Source organism: Podarcis muralis, chromosome 5 (assembly GCF_964188315.1).
Source record: "Podarcis muralis chromosome 5, rPodMur119.hap1.1, whole genome shotgun sequence".
Taxonomy (NCBI): domain Eukaryota; kingdom Metazoa; phylum Chordata; class Lepidosauria; order Squamata; family Lacertidae; genus Podarcis; species Podarcis muralis.
The window spans coordinates 8,042,283-8,064,314 of NC_135659.1; positions in this window are offsets into that span (position 1 = coordinate 8,042,283).

Consider the following 22,032-nt stretch of genomic DNA (forward strand, 5'->3'; position numbering starts at 1 on the left):
GCCTACCCATGGGTTAGAACATTTCTTTTCTGACTCATGCGACATGATTTTTTTTAAATTCTTTTTTTCTGTTTTCTTGTTGTATAAAGAAACAGATAAAAAGTAATACCACTGTGTATCCTTCCCACTGGATAATGTATAAAATAAAATAAGAAGTTGTATAAATCAGACTTCCAACTGCAGCATGAACACAGATTCCCGATACAGGCTACGTACACATTAACTGCTTAAAACACGGTGAGGTAATTCATACACACACTGCGTTGCAAGACACATTTTTACTTGCTGTCCATTGTCCGATTACTTGATTTGTTTCCCTCTGCCTGCAACCCTCCCAACTCCTGTTAAATGAAGCCACTAGCTGCGCATGTGCAATGGATGTCCAAAATGTACACACCTCCACTTAAGAGCAAAGTGAATGTGGCTTCCATTTTAAAATTGGATGGGAGCTGGTTTGTGGGAAACCACATCCAACCGGACTGTTTTCCCCAAGAAGCTACAGGATGCAGATGGTTTGTGGCTAACATTGTGTGATTGGGAGCGCACTGGAGCAATGTTTGTGGAGTCAATGGTAATGTTTATACAGCCTCAACGTGACTTAGCGGTGACTAACCAGGACTGTGATTTGGGCGTTGTGGTGAACAGCTTGGTGAAAATGTTGACCCAGTTATGTGGCAGGTGTGAAAACGGCTAATTGTGGATTGAAAACAAAACTACTTCTGTCACAGTGCCTTCGTACAAATCTATAGCACAACTGTACTTGGAGTACTATAAACAATTCCAGTTGCTACACCTCAAAAAGGATATATTTGAGCTGGGGAAGTTTCCAAAAATGGCAGTTGTAATGACCAAGGGGCTGGAGCCATTCCTTAGGAGGAAAGATGAGTAAGCAATGGCATGACAAGAGATGGATGAAATGATTCATGCCCTAGAGAATGTGGTAGTCAGAGGTTTTTCATGCCTCAAAATAGGAGAATCCAGGGCCATTCCATGAAAGAAGAACTCTGCACGTTACATAAACTCTGGCATTTGCTCCCACAAAAGAGGGTTAGACAAATTCATGGAGGATACAGCCAACGGTGTTGGTTCCTGGGGATCACAAGTGGGGAGAGTGCTGAGGTTTGTGGGCTTCCCGTAGGCATCAGCTTGGCCACTGTGAGAACAGGGCGTTGGGCGAGGTGGGCCTTTGGCCAGGTCCAGCAGGGTTTTCGTGTATTCTTCCTCGACCCATTCTGTATCTTCCTCACTGCTTGGAGACAGAATGGCAATTTGGTTCTTCACTGCTTTCGTTGATTCTTGAGGGTTAGCGTCAGCATTTGCCACTAATGGAAAACGCCGTCTTACAAATAAGCATTGCCACGTACCACCATGTTCAGAAATCATGGGCAGAATTCTTAGCAGCTCAGATCACATTATGCTCAAACATCACATTTTCAAAAGCCTTTTGCTGGCTCTTCCCTTTGCCTCCTCTCTTACTTTTCATCTTTGCTCCCTGGGGGCTACTTTCCCCTTTTATTCCAGCAATGACTTATGTAAGTAACCGAAAAGGAAATTAGGAACAGGCCAAAGCTGGCTCCGTTTTGTTACTGAGAGTGTGTGATCTCAGCTGAAATATTTTTGTTACTACCAAATGCTGACGTTCCCCCTCCAGAATGGCACTTTAACCGCTCTAAGTTCAGGGGCTGTGTCATAAACCTATTCCTCCAGCACAAAATATTAATCAAAAAACAACATTGTGTAATGAGGCCTGCAAACGGTAATCGGTGAATCAGCTAAAGCTTCAGCTGATTGATATACAGGAGGCATATTGCATGTTTTTTCATTCTATTTTAGTTCGAGAGCTATTTGTTTCAGATAATTCCCAACTTGTAGCTTTTCTTAGCCCAGGGATGGGGAAACCTATAGCTCAGTCCTTTTCCTTGATAGTGTGTTAAAGGCCTTTCTGAGTCCCAAAATGGTTTTTGACCTTCTAGGGGCACAGCGGACATAGAATCATAGAATCATAAAGTTGGACTAGACCACAAGGGTCATCGAGTCCAACCCCCTGCCAAGCAGGAAACACCATCAGAGCACTCCTGACATATGGTTGTCAAGCCTCTGCTTAAAGACCTCCAAAGAAGGAGACTCCACCACACTCCTTGGCAGCAAATTCCACTGTCGAACAGCTCTTACTGTCAGGAAGTTCTTCCTAATGTTTAGGTGGAATCTTCTTTCTTGTAGGTTGGATCCATTGCTCCGTGTCCGCTTCTCTGGAACAGCAGAAAACAACCTTTCTCCCTCCTCTATATGACATCCTTTTATATATTTGAACATGGCTATCATATCACCCTTTAACCTCCTCTTCTCCAGGCTAAACATGCCCAGCTCCCTTAGCCGTTCCACATGCCCAGCTCCCTGCTCCTGACATGACTTTCACTGCTTGACAGCTTCAAGAAAAAAGCAGAAAGCAAGCCCAGCCCCTGTATATGGCATTTATTGACCTAACTAAGGCCTTCGTAAATCGTAATGCTCTGTGGACAGTCCCTCCGAAAATCAGCTGTCCAGATAAATTTGTGAACATCCTTTGGCTCCTCCATGATAATGTGACAGCAACAATTGCAGATAACAATGGCTCTGAAAGTGAACCATTCACAGTGGGATCAGGTGTTAAACAGGGATGTGTTATCACCCCAACCCCATTTATTATTTTCATTGCCATGATCCTACACATTGTTGAAGGGAAACTCCCCACCGGGGTAGAAATCATATATCAAACAGATGGAAAGGTCTTTAACTTGAGTAGGCTGAAAGCAAAAAGTAAGCAAAAAGTAAGGTTACCATAACTTCCGTTACAGAGCTTCAGTATACTGATGACAATGTTGTGTGTGTCCACTCACAGGATGACCTCCAAACCATCCTAAATAGTTTCACAGAAGCTTTTGAAAAGCTTGGCCTATCACTCAACATCCAAAAACCCAAAATGCTGCACCAACAAGCACAAAACAAGCCCTCTGCAGCACCATAAATCCAACTCAATGGTGTAACACTGGAAAATGTCAACCATTTCTTCTACATGGGCAGCTATCTTTCCACAAGGGCCGACATTGATGCTGAAATCTAACATCACCTGAACTCTGTGAGTGTAGAAATGGGCTAAGAAGAAGGCACATTTGGCAAACCTTCATCGAGATCAACTCCCTCCCGGAAACCTATGTCCCCCCTGTGGAAGGACGTGTGGATCCAGAATTGGCCTCCACAGTTACTTACAGACTAACTGTTAAGACCGTGTTCATGGAAGACAATCTTACTTGGCTACGAGTGATTGCCAAAGAGGGAGATCATATTTACCATCTCCTGCAAGATCACTAGAGTTGGCAGGTGAGGGTTTTTTTTCTTAATTGTGCAATTTCAGATTGTTTAAGAGTAAAAGAGAGTGACTAGATACCGTGAATTGTTGATTGTTAGCCAAAATGATTCCAAGAGAGGGTGGTGGGTTTAAACAAATACTGTCCTGGAACTTTCATATATTTTGCTTTTGTCTATAGTGGCACTTAACCCTTCAAAATCTCTGGCAGGTAATATTTCCTTGTCCTTTCCCCACACAACCTAGGTTAATGTTTGCTCCTGTTTTACAATCAATGAAGGTAGAAATAGCGATAACTCTTAGCATCTATTTGGTGACTGAGTGTGTTCAGAGAACTTCCCAAACATTATCTTAGTAATCCTAACTGCTCCCCATAAATATCGGTCAGTATTATCGTCTCCAAATTGCAGTAAGGGGCATGAGGTGAGGGGCTAAGGTTGACTGAACAATGGCTTGCCTATGACCACTTAGAAAAATTAGCTGAGATTTTATATAGCTGAGATTTTATATAGCTAGCATATAAAACCATTATTTTTAAAATATATATATAACTCATGATTCATTCAATGCCCTTTTTTGCATGCAACACTAAGCCAAACTACGGGTTAGCATAAATGTGCAGGGCCCTGGAGATGGGATCGTGGCCGCTTTGCTCTCCTCTAGTCCTGCTGCTGTGAGTTAGGCTATGGTTTGGCTTTGCATGTCATCCGAACATCCTCCAGACAAACCACAAGTAAGCCATAGAACAGGCCTTGCTTCTGCTTGTGGTATTTCCGGGGTGAGACAAACCATGAGCCCAGGTTCAGATGACTTGTTAAGTCACACCACAATTTAGCAAGAAGCAGCAGGAAACAGAAGAGAAACAAAAGGGTCGGCCATCTCCTCTCTAGGAGTCTGTGCATGCATGCTAAACCATGTTCTGGCCTGGTATTGCATGCAAGCCATATTGTACTCTAGGCAATTTGGGTGGTGCCAATTAGCATGCTTCATTTAGGCACCTTCTTAAGGGCTTTTTCTTATTCATGAAGTCCTTTTCAGGGTCGCATTGTTGGATATTGTTCCTGTTGGTTTTACGAATAGATTTGATGTCTTTTTCCTATTCTAGCTTTGTGTTTTGTATTTCATGTTTCTTTATTTTTTGTACACTGCCACAACATTTTCAAATGGTGGGTTATTTACAAACAAACAAGCCCCTTCCTTCTTAAGAGGGCCATATAACTCAGAATCATTTGTGCATCTCATAATTAACTTGCTCTTATGGCACGACTCGGTCTTAACTGGAAAAGTTCATCTCTAAAAAGTGCTTGAACGTGTCTTTGTTTAGCAGCCAATTTTTTCTGAGTAACTGAAACCCAGAGTCTTTTCAGGAATGTAACCCTAAGCGTATAGCCAAGTGATATCTTGGTCCACGTGATGGGTGACTCCAACCTCCGACCTTAATCTTCCAAAGCAAGCATTAAAGGGCTCTTGAGACTTGTCAACAAGACTCATTTTTCTGGGCTTGTACATACATCTCAAGGGGCAAATTAATATCTAAACCATGAATTAGTATATTCTATTACTTGGGTCGGCAAACTAAGGTCCGCGGGCCGGGTCAGGCCCAATTGCCATCAAGATCCGGCCCGTGGACGGTCAGGGAATCGCCGCGTGGACCGCCAGTACGCACGTTCTTTCCCTCTGCCTCCCTCTCCCTCACACCGGCGCTTTTCTCCTCAGGGACGGAGCAATCTTGTCCCATGCCAGGGGCCATCGACAGCGGGAGTCGGCTTGCCCGCCTGCCCGCCTCAGCAGGGCAGTGCTGTGAAGGGAGCGTGTGATGTTTTCCTCCTGCTCTTACTCCCTCTCTCTTACTCCTTCCTTCCTTCCTTCCTTCCTTCCTTCCTTCCTTCCTTCCTTCCTTCCTTCCTTCCTTCCTTCCTTCCTTCCTTCTCCATGCCCCTTCTCTGCGCCGCTTCCTCATGTGCTTTCTTCGCCGCCTCCTGCCTCCCTCCCTCCCTCCTTCATTCCTCCCATGACATTCAGGCAGCTTATTGCAGTGGCTGCGGCCACCGCTTGCGTGTTGGCGGGCAGCTCTGTCTTCTTCTCTGTGGTGCCTCTCAGGAAGCAGCAGCAGCAGCAGATGGTGCGTAAAAGCTCTAGCGACACCCCGGTTCCCCTATCTCGGTCCACGGCTCCTCCGCCAGGGCTGCTGCTTCTGTCTTCGCCGGCCAACGCAGACTCCTACCCCACCACGAGGCCTGGCTGGCTGGAGAAGCCCAGCTATTGGGACGACAAGTGGGTGTGCTAGTCCCGGGGGGAAGGTTACCGAGAGGCGAGGTCAGGGTCCTGGGTCGAGGGTCTGTAGTCTGTCCTCCAAGGGCGGAGCAGGGTCCAAAGCGAGGAGCCGGGCAAGGACGGCAACTCTGGAGGAACAGATCTGGGTGCTGGCCAAAACAGCTCTTCAACGACGTTGCTCCCGCAACCTGGGACCGGGCTGACTGGCCTTGATCTTCTCTGAGGCCAGGGGCAGTCCCGGCCCCCAGGAGACCCGCCTCTCCTGGCCTTAAGGCGAGCACTCCTCCTGGGAGAAACCAGTTCCCTCCACCTCTCTGCCCTGAGCCTCTGCAGCTCAGGAGAGGCTGGAGGGTTACTGGACCCAGGGGCAGCTTCACCTTCCCCTGACAGGGCTGGGAGAGGCGCACCTGCAGACAATGGGTCCTCAATCACCTCCGGAGCCAGAGTGGATTTATCTGGTGCCTGCTCCTGAGGATCCGGCACAGGTGCAGGCGCTTCAGATCCAAGGCCCTGCCCCAGCTCAGCCGGCCCTGGAGGCGGGGACTCCTGTGCAGGCTGGGGTTCCTCTGGTTCGGCCTCTGAATCGGATTCCCAGGCCATCACACTGGGACAGGTAAAGTGAAGCATCTTCAGGCCTCTTTGTGAGCAGGGGGAAATTGTTCATTCCCCCCCCAAAAAAATATATTCCAGCCCCCCATAAGGTCTGAGGGACAGTGGACCTGCTGAAAAACTTTTCTGACCCCTGTTCTATTACCCACTTTCAACTCACATAGAACTATGTCACTATTTTGTGGATGGGATTCGCTCACAATACGACAAGCATAGGTTGTGTAATTCAAGTGGGTTTAGTGCTTTTGTGGGAGTTTCTAATCATTTTTGTGATAAGGAAAGTGGCAGGAAAATGCACTGGAAATAGTGGAAGAACAACACAACGTTGTATAACCTCCCCACAAACAGAACAAAATGAATGTTCGGTGAACAGTTGATGGCTTCTAACTCTCCTGCAATGTCTGTGCAAACATTCTTGTGAATGCTCACTAAATCGGTTGTCTGGAAGCGATTTGACTCCAGCTCAAAAGTGAGAAATGGTATTTCATAACTGATTTCTAAGTATATTGTGAATTGTACTTAAAATTGAGTGGCTTCAGTTGAGGAAAAGGCAGCCTTTGAATCTAGTCACGTTCTGCTGTGAGTTATAGCAGAAGGCTGTGGTTTAGCATCGTGTGGATTCTAGGTCACTTGTCTCCGGCAGTGAACACTTTTTGTGTCTGTTCTTTCTAATTGTTTTAAATTTATACCATGGCGTGCTTGGACTCCCAGTGGTCCACTGCTGCTGCTGCTGCTGCTACCCTTGAGAGCAACTAGGCTATCTCCTCAATCTGACTGCCCTGTACATTTTTTCCTACAGACGCTTCCGAGACTGAAATTTCAGCTCTGATTCTTCACTGAGTGAAGAGGTGGCTTTTTCTGGCATTAAAGCCAAGGCTGCATATTCTTTGTTTGAAAAAGAAAATGGTGATGTGTCATGCTCTGCTTCTGGCGCGTTCACAGGTATACTGTTTCCATACACAAAGGTTCTGTTATAATGGACGGTATTCAGCTACTTCTTACTCAGAGTAGACCCATTGAAATGAATGAGCATGGCCGAGTTGGGTCCATTCATTTCAGTGGGTCTGCTCCAAGCAAAACTGAGTTGAATACCACCCAACGGATGGCAGTTGTTGATCAAACTATTCCGCATTCGTTTGTTCTAGCCCTATGGTGGTAATAAATTTCATAAGTTAATTATGCAACTTCCTCCCTTTTGATTTTCATTGCTAGTTAACAGAGTGACCGCCAGTATATGGGAGAGAGAATAATTTTCCACTACGCAATCTCACTCTCTCATTCATAAGAAAGAGCACCACAGTCTGAGGGTGAAATTGCATCTCACATTAAATACATTTAAAATTGCAAGTGTGCAGTGGCGTAGTGTGGAGGGTGCAGGGGGGGTGGCCGCACCGGGCCCAACATCTGGGGGCGCGCGCTCGCACTCGCAGCTCTCTGCCCCCTGCTAAAATCCACGGGTTAGGGGGCGCAAATTACTTGCCTTGCCCCGGGTGCTGACAACCCACGCTACGCCACTGAAGTGTGTGTTTGATTTCTCCTTCTCTATCTTTAGTTGGGGAGCCAGCCAGTTATGGGTCACTCTAAGCCAGTGTTTCTCAAACTTAGACCCCCCGCTGCTGTTGCATTACCAACTTCCTAGGAGGACCAGCGGTCAGGGATGATGGGTGTTGTCGTTCAACAACAGCTGGGGACCCAAGTTTGAGAATCACTGAAGTCTAAGCCATGTTATGATAGCTCAGGTCAGCAGCTGTGCTGGGGGGTTGTGTCGGTGATCCATGGGTGTTCATTACCATTGCTGCCTTTATTCTGTTTGCATTCTCAATAAGGGATGGAGGTTTTCATGTGCACAAAGGTTGCCTTTAAGATTTGCAGGAATGTCCTGTTGTTTTCACTTAAATAAATCACTAAATGAAAAGGGTGGGGAAAGGGGAAAAGATACCTCATTTTCAGTGGTGGACCTACATTTTGGGGGCCCTGAAGTTTGAACTGTTGTGGGGGAGGGGCCTTCACAACCAGCAACAAGGTCTGGGTTACAACAATCAGGTTGTTCCACAACAGATCACTTTAAAAATATTAACTACCACACCTCTGATTTTGATTGGATTATATAATATTGCATGAAGCACATTTTACAAAATATTCGTTTTATGGTTTTTTCTAGCAGCCTATTCATGTGCGGTTTCATCATACGAGAGCTTCCTTGATGTGCCATTTTTCTAGAGACAACATGCATAAAGATTTTAAGCACTCTTCTGTTGAACAGCTGATTTACCACAATGCTCCACTTTTGCAACATCTGTGCTACTAACTCTTCAACTTTGGGGTTGTTGAAATACAAAATTAACCATTTGAGTCATTTAAGCAATGTGGACCGAAGTCACTTCTGGGGTCCCTGTGGGATTAGCGGTCCAGAATCTGAAGCTCTATTAGTTCCGTAATGGATCCACCCCTGCGCATTGCTTTGAAGTGATTTGTCACCCCTTTCTTTAGAAACTGGAACAACAATGATATTTAAAGAAGCTGGCGTCTGTGTCCTTCCTCTCTCCCCAAGGTGTTACGCCTCTGCTCCAGTCCATCTTTGACCCTGGAAGAGATCCAGTTCCCCTTTCCAGCAGGGGATTTCGTTCAAAGCACTGCCAAAAAAGGGGGAGCTTTCAAGCGGACTTTACAAGCCAACGCATTTCCTGTGGATACTTATTCCGTCTTGGAGAAGCTGCCGCTACTTCTGTTTTGCCAATGGAACATCTAATGAGATGTCTGTTTCCACAGCGCAATCGTTGCTATAATGTTTGGAGGACTTGGTCCACTGATTCTTGCTGAGACACAGTAATTGCTGGGCTCACCGTTTAAAAAAAAGGAAATGTTCCTATTGAAGATTTTCTCAGGTTACAAAAGTACCGTATTTTTCGCTCTATAAGACACACCAGACCACAAGATGCACCTAGTTTTTGGAGGAGGAAAACAAGAAAAAAAAATATTCTGAATCTCAGAAGCCAGAACAGCAAGAGGGATCGCTGCGCAGTGAAAGCAGCAATCCCTCTTGCTGATCTGGCTTCTGTGATAGCTGTGCAGCCTGCATTTGCTCCATAAGACGCACACACATTTCACCTTACTTTTTAGGAGGGAAAAAGTGAGTCTTATAGAGCAAAAAATACGGTACACACATCGTCTCCATTTTCAGATCATAAAAGTCCTTTCTACAGATCAGTTATATTCAATGTGAGACGACAGCTATCTTGGCTCCCGCCCCCCAGGTGTGGAGGAGGTGATGGGGCAGGAAAAGAAGGGGCGTCTGTCTCAGCAGGCAGGATGGGATCAGCTGACAAAGGCGAAAGCGAAAACTCTTTGGACCTATGGGAGTGGCTGGGCAGCCCGGGCTCATCGTGGATTGGCTGGGAGCGTCAATGGCGCTCTCTGGAGGCTTCGCCCCAAGCAAAATTCCTGGCTAAAGACCCTTGGTTTGGGCGCTTGGCGCTTGCTCTAGTAGCTGCTATGCACCTCGCCTTTTCTCGGGGTGCCAGGGCCAGTTAGCGGAAGCCACAGTGTTAAGTTGTGGGTCAACATATCAGACGACACAGCGATTCTTCAAACAGCTCTTGTTTATTCACAGGCCAGAACAGAACTGAACTGAAGGGTTCAGTCAGCCTGCTTATATAGAGCTCCAGTACAACGCAACTGTAACAATTTTCTAAAACTATCCAATCACTGAACGTCACTTTCGATCCCTTATTTGCATAACTATCTACAGTATACCCCTGCTGGCCCAGGGTGAGAACTTCAGTACATAACACACAGCTAATGTTAGAAGACTTTGCATGCCCAAGGGCCCAGGCCATGGGCTTGACCATCACCACTGAAAAGGTCATGGGTCAGCAGGGCTGGGAAAGATCCCTCAGAAGTGATCCCGAGGAGCTATTGATCTAACTCCGTTTCAGGCATCTGGGAACCAGCTTCACTCTCATCTATGCCGCAGCAAAGGTGCATGGAAACTATTTCGCAAAGGCCCTGACTATCGTGGACTGAAGCCCAGTCTCTGCAGTTGGTAGGTCCGTCCAGAGCTCTCTGCCTTATCACATGGAAGCACCTCATAGAAGGAAAGTTTGCCTCCTGTTTTCTGGTGAGCTGGATTTTTTTGCCATCCCATCAAAGACAAAGCCCTCAGAACTTTACTCCGATGACCAGACTCACAGGCATTTTTGGTAATTAAAAGCTGCTGGCAGAGACAAGAAACATGCCTTGCTTTCTGTTTCTGTTTCATTTATTAAAAAAAATGATTTAGCTTTCTCTCTGATCTCTAATGAAGACCCGAATTTTTTGTCTTCTCCGCCTTCCTTTGCTTATGCAATGAAAGGGGAAATGGGAATACTTGTTTTTTACATTAGGAAGTGTGTGTGTGCGCGTGTGCATTTAACAGTCCATTTTTCCTGGCAGTCTCTGGATTTCTATACCAAAGAATTACAGAAAGCGCAACAGGGAGAGGTTGTCCCTTCTAGGTTTTTCAGATTTAACAATTTGCTTGCAAAAGAGTTTAGAGCCTCTCTCAAGGCCTGTCCTTAATTTCCTTCCGAGCACATGTTCAGCTGCAGTATGCAGATCGCCCACCCCCAGTCATGGAACATTTCTCGGGGGCTAATTCACACATTCGTGTTCCTTGCTTGCAAAGTGCGTGGCAAGCTGATCTCGCCTTATGCAAAGGAGGTGAAAGAAAACAGGGCTTGTGTGTGCTATAGATGCTTGCAAAGAGGCTGCAATGGCAGGAGTCGGCCTTGTTGCAGAGGTCACCCTGGGATGCCGGGATGTTTTCCAAAGATGTTACAGCTACTCATCATGAGCAAGAAAAAGGGAAACAGGAAGCGGGGCTGATTAAAGATGCTGGGGAGCTGAAATATACTGGGAGTCGAGAGTGGATTTCATGCTCTTTATTCAGCTCATAGTGGTGAGGAGGAATGGAAGTTCCCCCAGAATGTCTGCTTTATATACATTATTTACACACTGGGCCCCACGTGATTGGCTAATTCCGGGATTTACCTGTAGGCCAATCAGGTTGCGAATTCACTTCCACCTGGAGCTGGATTGGGTGGCTCCTGTGGATCAATCAGACTGCTGCATTCTGGACCCTATTGTTCTAGGACCAATCAGACTGCTGCATTCTGAATCCTATTGTTCTAGGACCAATCAGACTGCTGCATTCTGGACCCTATTGTTCTAGGACCAATCAGACTGCTGCATTCTGAATCCTATTGTTCTAGGACCAATCAGACTGCTGCATTCTGGACCCTATTGTTCTAGGACCAATCAGACTGCTGCATTTTGGATCCTATTCAACTCAGTACATAACAGGAGCCAATGCATAGTCTCCAACTGCCCCAGAAATGCTCACGGAAACTCTTAAGCCATCACAGCTTCTCACTTTGTCACACAGAGACCCAAATTCCCAAGGGGCCTTTCCTTAAGTACAGTTCATTCAACGTGTTACTGGAAGTTCATATCCGTGCATCCCTCCAACATGTTTCTCAGATCTATGCCTCCTGGCTCCCACCCAATATGGCGTCACTTCCTGTTTTTATGAAAACAAGATCTGGGTCATTTGAATACCCCTAATAAAGTATTTCACCTTTCCCCTGTTCCTCAGTCGGTCAGGTGCTGCGGCTGCATCCCTGCCCTGGCCTCTGAGGAGGAGGAAACTGAAGGATGGCCACAGACCTACGGATGCTGGGGTGACTCTGTGGGAGAAAGTGGCTGTGCTGGCGACAGGGCTGGGCACCTTCCAGAGCCTTCTGGAGTGGAAGAAGAAGCTGCAATTCAAAGCCCAGGCTAGCGTCCCTGTTTTCATCTGAGGAATGTTGGAGACCATGCCAATGCTGAAGCCACAGGGAGAGAACTGAAGAAAGAAAAGCTGGCGCCAGCTCCTCCTGGCTCCTGTCAGTGTGGCGTAGTGGTGAAGAGTGGTGGACTCGTAATCTGGTGAAATGGGTTCGCTTCCCCGCTCCTCCACATGCAGCTGCTGGGTGACCTTGGGCTAGTCACACTTCTCTGAAGTCTCTCAGCCCCACTCACCTCACAGAGTGTTTGTTGTGGGGGAGGAAGGGAAAGGAGAATGTTAGCCGCTTTGAGACTCCTTAGGGTAGTGATAAAGCGGGGTATCAAATCCAAACTCCTCCTCTTCTTCCCCTTGCAATGACCATGCAATGTGAAGGGTTATCCAGACAGAACTTCCTTATCTTTTCATGTCACGTTCAAAGCCCAACGCTTTTCCAGTGAAGTTGCTTCGCGCATTTGGCTGGCAGCCCTGAAGTGGGAGGAACTGAGCACTGGACCTGCCTGAAATTTATAACATTATTATTATTATTAATTCAACTTATACACCACCCTATACTTGGAGGTCTCAGGGCGGTTCACAACATGACTTTCTATTTTGCCTTTGCCAAGCAACAAGACTTAAAAAAGAAAGAAAGTAAAGTAATTAATGTCAGTCAGTCAGTCAGTCAAGTTTATTGCTTATAGCCAAAGGCTGCTGCAATGTATACAATGCCATTCAATAAAATATATACTAGTTTGATACGAAAACTTAAAACATTTACATTGTCAAAACATGACCTAATCTGCCCAAAACTATAGAAACTCCTTAATATACAAATTGAAACATTAGACAATAAAATTTATCAGCTAAAATCACTGCGGGGCCACTAATATATTAAAAGTAATATTAAATAGTACAATAGACAATTATGTACAAAGTTTAGTGAGAAAGATACAGCGTGGTGTAGATGGGGTCAAATAAATTCATCTCCTTTACAGTTGATAGCTATCTCGGCTATACATTTTTTTCTAATTTTCCTGGCGGCAGTTGCAAAAAGCTCTACACGCCAGGTCACATACTTACCAATGTCTGCAAGGAGATATAGAATCATGTCAGAAGGGTTCTGGCCAGGGGACCTTATAATTATAGGTAATTAATGAATGTGCCACCTGCAAGATTTAAGGGCAGACAGTGCAGCATTTTAAATTAAATTTCTACATTGCTGCTTGTTCTCAGGAAGAGTCTTTCTGGGATTATATAAGGGACTACCCAATCTAGCATCTTCTCAAGAATTGCAGCTAGGATTAAGTGGTCAGTTGGAATCTGAGCCAGCCGTCTTCTCACTGATGGGCTGTAGTCTACTTCCGCCTGCCCTTAAGACAACATACAGCAAAGCTTAACAAGACATCATTCATACACTTAGCAACTGTGTGCATAACTTTTAAAAGCAAAACTATTTCTTTTCATGCAAATGGTGGCTGCAGAGGAGCACCACGTAGGGCTGCAACAGGAAGTGAAGGGTTAAAGGCCATTGCCTCCGGCCTCTGATTCAGGCTCCCACAAATGCTTTTTTCCTCTAGAAAGCCATTGAGTCAATTACTAAGAATTTGGCTGCAAGTCTCAGGCAGATTCCACTGTGCAAGAGGCAGGAAAGTTGATCCCCTTCCATTTGTGGCTCTTGAACGGAGTATAAACATTTCCTGGGCAATGGATGGGTTTCCATCCTTTTAACCTGAGGGGAAATGTTTTCTGTACGTTGGAACTCCCACAACTGGGAGAGAAACCTATGTGATAACATCGCTTTAATTAAGAACAGAAGCAAGGGGAGGCTTGGCGGGGTTTTCTGGCTCATCCATACAGCAGTTTACGGCAGAGCCCTTCGTGAATTCAGTACGGACAGAAAAACCTGATCAGACACCAAACTCGGTCTGGCTCCCTGGCCCAGCCTTTCCAAGATCTCCTCATGGTCCAACTCTTGGACAGTTTTCGCAGCTGCTGTTAGAGCGCAGACATATTAGAACCAACACTGCAGAGATGGTGACCGTGACGAAGCCAAGAAGCTCAGTGCGCACACATGCAACAGTTGTGTGGGTGAACTGTAGACACATCTGGAGTCTTTGAAGTTTCCACGGCGGCAGCAGCAGAGGGGGAAGAAGGGAGAGAAGGAGCAGCAGCAGCAGCTTGTGTCTGGCTGTCAGAGCTGCTCCAAGCAAATAAAACTTCAAAGGAAACTCCGGCCGGGGCATTTGGCGTGTCTGAATGCTCCCCCATATGGGGAAACAAACCTCTTGGAGAGGCCTAGTAAACAAAGAGGACAGGACTCCTCCTGGACATGTTGCTTTTTTAAGCACAGGGAGTTTTTGTTTTGTTTTTCCCTTAGGAGAGCATTTAAAACTTGCAACCCACCCAGCCCTGCCCTTTGTGAAGCCTGATGTGCTGCAGGCGAGGAAAAGCTTTCCCACTTAGCCGAGCTAAGTCTACAAACTGGCCCTGATTCAGCATTCCACTGCCTTCTCTCCTCCTGTCCTGATATTAGCAATTCCGAAGCATCTCCCTTGAGGGGCGGCTTATTTCCTGTTTAGATTGTTGTTGCTAGGCAGCACGTTCAATCCCAACCCCACCACCACCACCGCACATTAAATTTACAGCGTTTGAACGATCCCTTCTGCTCTTTTCCTTCCAGCCTCACATCTGTAACGGGTTTTTGATCTGCCAGGATTCCCAGGTCGCTCCATCCATCCTCAGCTTTGCAGAAGGAAAAGCAACCTGAGAACTTTTGCGGTTTGCACGGTTCTTTTTGCTTTTCTTCTCCCCCAGCTCCTCCCCCCCCCAACCACGACCACTTTCCATCTGTAATTCATTCTCTCTCAAAGCCACATCTGTTTGTTAGGGAAAGGGTGGTGGTGGTTAAAATGAAGTCACCCTTCTCGCTCTCCCACCGCCCAGTAAATAGAGTGGGGGGAGGGGAAAGTACAGGTGGGAAGCAAATACCGTATTTTTTGCTCTATAAGACCCACTGTTTCCCTCCTAAAAAGTAAGGGGAAATGTGTGTGCGTCTTATGGAGCGAATGCAGGCTGTGCAGCTATCCCAGAAGCCAGAACAGCAAGAGGGATCGCTGCTTTCACTGCGCGGTGATCCCTCTTGCTGTTCTGGCTTCTGAGATTCAGAATATTTTTTTTCTTGTTTTCCTCCTCCCAAAACTAGGTGCGTCTTGTGGTCTGGTGCGTCTTATAGAGCGAAAAATATGGTAGCTGTTGCAGCGCCTGCAAGGCTGGGCACCCCACCAACATTGAAAACACATAGCGTCCCCCAAAGAACCCTCAGAACTGGAGCGGCAATTGCCAGCACCTTTAAGCCACAGTTCCCAGGATTCTTTGGGACAAGTCATGTGCTTCAAATGTGTGCAGCCATCCCTCCGGCCATATAAACACGAAGCCCCAGAGCTGCTCTAATGTCAGGCTTTCTTAACTTGGGAGTCGGGAGAGCAGGGCCTCTCTAGGGAGGCAAGCCCCATGGGCGCTGTTAGGTACATAAAGGACCCAGAGCACAGGCTTGTGGATGACATAAATTTGCATCGGCGCATAGGCTGCCTCTGGGCAAACCAAGATGGCAGGTAGTTGAGTCCAACCGGGCGGTGCCCTGTAAATAAAGTTTTTTGTTTTTTTTAAAGATATTTATTCAGGTTTTACAAAAAGAAAACATAGGTTTACAGAATAGAGAAAATTATAACAAAGATTAACAAACTAAAAAGCACACATAGAAAAAAAGAATAAAAAAGATACAAAGTACAAAAAACAAATAGCTGGAAAAAAGAAATTTAAAAAGAAAATATATCCATTTTTCAATATCTTTGGGCTCATTTACTTGTTTCCTTGACCTCCTCACACCTCCCCTTTTTGTATTCCCATTTACAAAAACATTTCATCAAATCCTTACCCTCTTTCATTTATCTTTACTCTATATCTTAAAATAAAGTTTTTTAAGGTGAGGGGAGAGGCTAGAGATCTGGGCCTGGCACAGAAGACCTTGGACCACCCCAACAATGCCCCTGGCACATCCTTCTGTGATGCCTCTTAGTACGTGTCTTGAGTTCCTGACACCAAGTGACTAATATTTTGTTGTTGTTTAGTCATTTAGTCGTGTCCAACTCTTTGTGACCCCATGGACCAGAGCACACCAGGCACTCCTGTCTTCCTCTGCCTCCCACAGTTTTTTTGTTTTTTTTAATAATAATATTTTATTAAATTTTAACAATAAAGAAATTCCAAAAACAACAAACAGAGAACAATGAAAATGCAAGAAAAATATAAAACACAACAATACAAAATTACACAATAAGAAAATACAAACATTTAACCTAACAGGGGGGAAAAAGAAGAAAACAGAAAAAACAAACAAGCACACAAAAAAGAAAAACACAAATCCCTCTTTTTTAATTTCTCATCTTTGATTAACTTATTTTCCTGACTTCCTCATGCCTTCCTTTTTTGTATCCCTTTTTGAAAATTGGTTCAGCAAATTCATATCCTATTACTTTATCCTTAATTATTTTTCCTCCCAAATTATAATTTCAAATCACTGCCTCCCACAGTTTGGTCAAACTCATGCTGGTAGCATCGACAACACCATCCAACCATCTCATTCTCTGTCGTCCCCTTCTCCTTGTGCCCTCAATCTTTCCCAGCATCAGTGTCTTCTCCAGGGAGTCTTCTCTTCTCATGAGGTGGCCAAAGTATTTGAGCCTCAGCTTCACGATCTGTCCTTCCAGTGAGCAGTCAGGGCTGATTTCCTTAAGAATGCATAGGTTTGATCTTCTTGCAGTCCATGGGACTCTCAAGAGTCTCCTCCAGCACCATAATTCAAAAGCATCAATTCTTCGGCGATCGGCCTTCTTTATGGTCCAGCTCTCACTTCCATACATCACTACTGGGAAAACCATAGCTTTAACTATACGGACCTTTGTTGGCAAGGTCTAATATTTACTAAATGTTAACTGTTATGTACTAAGCTTGGATCCTAGAACAACAGGCAAGTAGGATCCTAGAATGAAACAACTGATTGGCTTGCAGGAAAAGACCAATCAGGCTCCAGGAGGGAAGCAGAATCAGCCAATCAGACAGGACTCATTGTGTAAATAATGTATAAAAGCCTGAGGTTTGGGAGGCAATTCAATCACAGTTTTACAAGCTGCAATAAAGAGCATGAAATCAGTACAGGACTCCGAGTATATTTCATTAACAATCTCAGATGAATTCTGTGAACACCATCATTCCGTGATGGATGTCCCCAGTTGCCAGACATACTGATGTAGCACAGAGCATCACACAGGGAGCAACAAAGGAGGATATTCAAATCTCACCTCTGTTATTAACTCACCATCTGGCTTTAGGCATCTCAGAAGATGGACTATGAGGGATAGTAATATGGAACCACCTTATAGAGATGTTGTAATGATACAGTACCATATGTGAAGTGCTTTGAACTGGCTATCTTGTTTAAGTTATTGCATTTCTTGCTTTTTTGGATGTTAAGGAAAGCAGCACTCATCAGTCGCACTCTAAAGTTGACTTTCACCATATTTCTGGCATCTGCTGTATCCAGACTGGGGACATTTTGGCTGCAAAAGCTCCACTGCAAGTAAGGAGAGTTGTGCAAAAGCACTACCCTCCATTCATTTCAATGGGGCTTACGCAGAATTTCCTAATTTACAATATCTACCGTATTTTTCGCTCTATAACACGCACCTGACCATAACACGCACATCGTTTTTAGAGGAGGAAAACAAGGGAAAAAATTCTGAATGAAACAGTGGATGTATTATTTTTGTGCTTCATGCTGTGGCCACAGACATGTGATCTGATGGTGAATTTGGGGTAGCTCAATGCAAAGATCCTGAGGATCCATGTGGATCCATGCTTTTTAACCACATTTTTGCACCATTGCAGCCCCAGGCAACAGTGGGTGTGTGATTTTAGGGGGGCAGGCTGCTATGTGATCTGATGGTGAATTTGGGGTGGCCCAATGCAAAGATCCTGAGGATCCATGTGGATCCATGCTTTGTAACTACATTTTAAGTGGGGAGTGAAGGAAAAACACAGAAGGGACAAGAGAGCGGTGTGCAGAGAAGCAGCTGGCTAAGAAAGCAGGAAAGGGATTTTACGGGAGGGAGGAAAGAAAGGCAAAAGTTTCCACAAACCGAAGCCAGCTTTCTCTCTCCTCCTGCATGTTTTCTGGCTGCCTGCGAGGAGCACGGAGAGGAATTAGAAGGAAAGACCTCTGCTTTCCCCTCTGCTTGCCTGGAGGGGAGGGGATTTGCCTGCTCTTTGTTCCGTTTGAGCAAACACAGCAACGAAACAGAGGAGGGTGGGCAGTAAGACCCTGAGGCAGAATGCAGGAAAGCAACCACTTCCTCTTTTCAGGTTTCCCTCTCCGACACAACGCACGGTTGATTTTTGCTGATTTTTGTTCCTGCGCTCCCCTAATCGGCTCCAGGGACCCCCCCCCCACACACATTCGCTCCATAACACGCACAGACATTTCCCCTTCCTTTTTAGGAGAAAAAATCTGCGTGTAATAGAGAGAAAAATACGGTATATACCCCCTACCACCCATTCCCCCAGATAAGAGAGGTTCTTTGCATAGCTAAGTAAAACTTAAACTGTAAAATAAAAAAGCAGGGCATAAGACTTGGAATATGAAACAAAATAAAACCCACAGCAGGATGCAGAGCAAAACTGCCATCTGAGGAACGGTGCAAAAAAATCTAAAAAGCACCAAAAGTTGTTGTTCTAACTAAGAATGGAAAGCCTTCGGGAGCAAAAAAGGCCTTCACCTTGAACCACAACTTAGATGCCAGATGAGCAATGGAGTTTACATTGGGGGGGTGTCCAGAAGTCCCATCGTGTTTTTCTAAAATATTCTATAGGTACAGGTAAAGGGACCCCTGACCATTAGGTCCAGTTGTGGCCAACTCTGGGGTTGCGGCGCTCATCTCGCTTTATTGGCTGAGGGAGCCGGCGTACAGCTTCCGGGTCATGTGGCCAGCAGGACTAAGCTGCTTCTGGCGAACCAGAGCAGCGCACGGAAACACCATTTACCTTCCCGCCAGAGCGGTCCCTATTTATCTACTTTCACTTTGACGTGCTTTTGAACTGCTAGGTTGGCAGGAGCAGGGACCGAGCAACGGGAGCTCACCCCATCGCGGGGATTTGAACCGCTGACCTTCTAATTAGCAAGTCCTAGGTTCTGTGGTTTAACCCACAATGCCACCCATGTCCCAAAACATTCTGTACCTGCCCATTATTCTTGTTCATCCCACTAACTGGGCAAAATGGAAGGCTGCTCCACGTTTTTATATGGATTATTATAGCCTAGATACCTTAGAAGGTGTGCCTACCGCCTTCCAGCTGCAAATTAATAGCTGGGGGTTGACTAGATGACACTCGCAGTCCCAGCCTTACAATTCTATGATTCTGTGATTCTAAGTGAGAATATTGCTGCAATTTGCTGAATAGAGTTGTGTTCACGTTTGGAGTAACAGAAGGTGCCTGTCTGTGTAGTTGTGGGTGATACTGTTCTTAACCACTCGTAAAAATTATTTTGGCAAGCGGCGCCTTTTCCAAGGAATGCTGTGGATCCACGTAGACCTTGTCCGTCGCGGATGTCGTGGGCCATCGTTTACAGAGCAACTGCAACAGTGCAAAACCATGTCCTTGGGGAGGAGATGCAGCCAGTACATTCCTTAACATAATAAGATTATTAATATGCCCCTGCAGGAGTAGTGCTGCCAGGGGTGGCCTGGAGATTGCGCTCTCCTTTTGAAAGAGCCTTTTCCAGTGACATCTCCCATCATCCCTGACGGTTGCTGGCCAGGGCTGACCGGAGTTGTAGTCCAAAACATTGGGGGTGGGGGGAGCAGGTTGGGGAAGCCTGTCTCGCATGGAGGGAGACCCAGCAGCTTATCCCACAGAAACATTTTGTCTGCCACCCTCTCCATCAGTCTGTCAGCTTCAGCAACTGACGGGCTTGGAGAAAACATCTCCCCCTGGTATTCTTGCTTTGTGAAGGTCTCGTTCTGCCCTGGACCATCGGGGACACTCAGCTATGCTTTGAAATTGTTCCTCCCTCGCCCCCTTTTCCTGCTGGTCTGTTACCCTGTGGAATTTGGGCTTCTGAAAGCTTTGGCTTGAGAGTGGGGGGGCAGAGAGAGCACATCTGCAGAGTCCCTTCTAACGGGAAAACTGTAGGCAACTTTTTGCAGCAGGGAGGGAGTCTATTCTTCAAAGCGGTCTGGGAAGTCTCTGAAGATTGTCCCCACTCTATGATCTCCAAACCGATCTCTGTATAGTAGATACACCTTCCTGCTAACCCTCATGTGATGGATGCTCCTTTTGCCACATTATTCCTGATTTACTGACACAGCTTTTGCCCATCTGGTGCCCTGGGTCTAAGGACTGTTGTAAATCCACAGTGCAAGCTGACAGGGTGGGTGAAGCATGCCATTTAAGCAAGTTAATGCAAATAGGGATGCAGGTGATGCTGTGGTCTAAACCACTGAGCCTCTTGGGCTTGCCGATCAGAAGGTTGGCGGTTCGAATCCCCACAACAGGCTGAGCTCCCGTTGTTCGGTGCCAGCTCCTGCCAACATAGCAGTTCGAAAGCATGTCAAAGTGCAAGTAGATAAATAGGTACCGCTCCAGCAGGAAGCTAAACGGTGTTTCCGTGCGCTGCTCTGGTTTCGATGTTCCGTTGTGCCAGAAGCAGCTTAGTCATGCTGGCCACATGACCCGGAAAAACTGTCTGCAGACAAACGCTGGCTCCCTCAGCCTGTAAAGCGGGATGAGTGCCACAACCCCAGAGTTGTCTGCGACTGGACCTAACTGTCAGGGGTCCTTTAAAGGTAAAGGTAAAGGGACCCCTGACCATTAGGTCCAGTTGTGACCGACTCTGGGGTTGCGGCGCTCATCTCGCTTTATTGGCCGGGTCATGTGGCCAGCATGACTAAGCCACTTCTGGCGAACGAGAGCTGCACGCGGAAACACGGTTTACCTTCCCGCCAGAGCGGTACCTATTTATCTACTTGCACTTTGACGTCTTTCGAACGGCTAGGTTGGCAGGAGCAGGGACCAAGCAATGGGAGCTCACCCCGTCGCGGGGATTCGAACCGCTGACCTTCTGATCAGCAAGTCCTAGGCTCTGTGGTTTAACCCACAGCACCACCTGCGTCCCTTTGCCTTTTTTAAAAAATGCAAAAGATTTTAAAAAAAAGTTTGCATAAATATATCTTCAGCAACAAGGAACAGCAGGTTTTCATGCAACACCTTCCGTCCACTTGAACGCTTTTGGAGTGATTGCATGCGCAGAAAGACACAGGAAAGTGACCTCTGAATGAGTATCTTTCCCACAGTGGATTCTAAGGGATCCAACCAAACTTGTCTTGCCTTTCGCATCACCGTCCCTCCTTAAAGGATGGCGCCACCTGGTGGAAGGAGTAGCAACAGAGCTTTTCGATCTACTGCATTTTTTCATTAGGATGTGTGTTAGACAGATGCAGGAAAATTCCCTTTTTATTTTCTATATGTAAGACTTCCGGGGCCTGTTTCCCTCATCTCTCCTCCCCACACACCTCGTTTTATGCATCTCTCACACATTTATGTACCTCCCAATCTAGCTCTATTGGTGAGAAAGCATGAATGGAAACACACGGCAGGTTTTGCATCTCTTTCAAAGCACTTCCAAGTGGAAAGGCTGAATTTTCACCCCAGTCAAAAGCACACTGGCATGCATATCTGAGGGAGGTGGGTGGTGCTGTGTTTTAAACCACAGAGCCTAGGACTTGCTGATCAGAAGGTTGGCGGTTCGAATCCCTGCGACGGGGTGAGCTCCCGTTGTTCGGTCCCAGCTCCTGCCAACCTAGCAGTTCGAAAGCACATCAAACTGCAAGTAGATAAATAGGTACCACTCCGGCGGGAAGGTAAACGGCGTTTCTGTGCGCTGCTCTGGTCC